The sequence below is a fragment of the Physeter macrocephalus genome, chromosome 6 (genome assembly GCF_002837175.3).
Source record: "Physeter macrocephalus isolate SW-GA chromosome 6, ASM283717v5, whole genome shotgun sequence".
Classification (NCBI taxonomy): domain Eukaryota; kingdom Metazoa; phylum Chordata; class Mammalia; order Artiodactyla; family Physeteridae; genus Physeter; species Physeter macrocephalus.
In genome coordinates this window covers 73,890,925-73,892,036 of record NC_041219.1, presented here as the reverse complement: position 1 = coordinate 73,892,036, position 1,112 = coordinate 73,890,925, and the positions used below count along the sequence as shown (strand labels likewise).

At 41.8% G+C, this 1,112-nt stretch overlaps 1 protein-coding gene across 6 annotated transcripts in view; it reads left to right on the top strand.

The window, feature by feature from the left end:
• The window catches only part of ITPR2 (inositol 1,4,5-trisphosphate receptor type 2), a 537,217-nt gene that overhangs the window by 180,525 nt on the left and 355,580 nt on the right, over window positions 1–1,112 (top strand). The window lies entirely within an intron of this gene.

Genomic DNA, 1,112 nt, shown 5'->3' with positions numbered 1-1,112 from the left:
TTTTTTTTTTTTTTTTTTTTTTTTTTTTTTTGCGGTACATGGGCCTCTCACTGTTGTGGCCTCCTCCGTTGTGGAGCACGGGCTCTGGACGCGCAGTCTCAGCGGCCATGGCTCACGGGCCTAGCCACTGCATGGCATGTGGGATCTTCCTGGACCAGGGCACGAACCCGTGTCCCCTGCATTGGCAGGTGGACTCTCAACCACTTCGCCACCAGGGAAGCCCAGTCATCAATTTTATCCACATCAGTGTATACATGTCAATCCCAATCACCCAATTCAGCACACCACCATCCCCACCCCACCACGGTTTTCCCCCCTTGGTGTCCATACGTTTGTTCTCTACATCTGTGTCTCAATTTCTGCCCTGAAAACTGGTTCATCTGTACCATTTTTCTAGGTTCCATATATATGCGGTGCATGTGTCTTTTTGAATTATGGTTTTCTCAGGGTAGATACCCAGTAGTGAGATTACAGGATAATATGGTAATTATATTTTTAGTTTTTTAAGGAACCTCCATAATGTTCTCCATAGTGGCTGTATCAATTTACATTCCCACCAACAGTGCAAGAGGGTTCCCTTTTCTCCACACTCTCTCCAGCAATTGTTGTTTGTAGATTTTCTGATGATGCCCATTCTAACTGGTGTGAGGTGATACCTCATTGTAGTTTTGATTTGCATTTCTCTAATAATTAGTGATGTTGAGCAGCTTTTCATGTGCTTCTGGCCATCTGTATGTCTTCTTTGGAGAATTTTCGTCTTGTTTATGGTTTCCTTTGCTGTGCAAAAGCTTTTAAGTTTCATTAGGTCCCATTTGTTTATTTTTATTTTTATTTCCATTACTCTAGGAGGTGGATCAAAAAAGATCTTGCTGCGATTTATGGCAAAGAGTGTTTTTCCTTTGTTTTCCTCTAAGAGTTTTATACTGCCCGGTCTCACATTTAGGTCTCTAATCCATTTTGAGTTTATTTTTGTGTATGGTGTTAGGGAGTGTTCTAATTTCATTCTTTTACATGTGGCTGTCCAGTTTTCCCAGCACCACTTATTGAAGAGACTGTCTTTTCTCCATTGTATATCCTTGCCTCCTTTGTCATAGATTAGTTGACCATAGGTG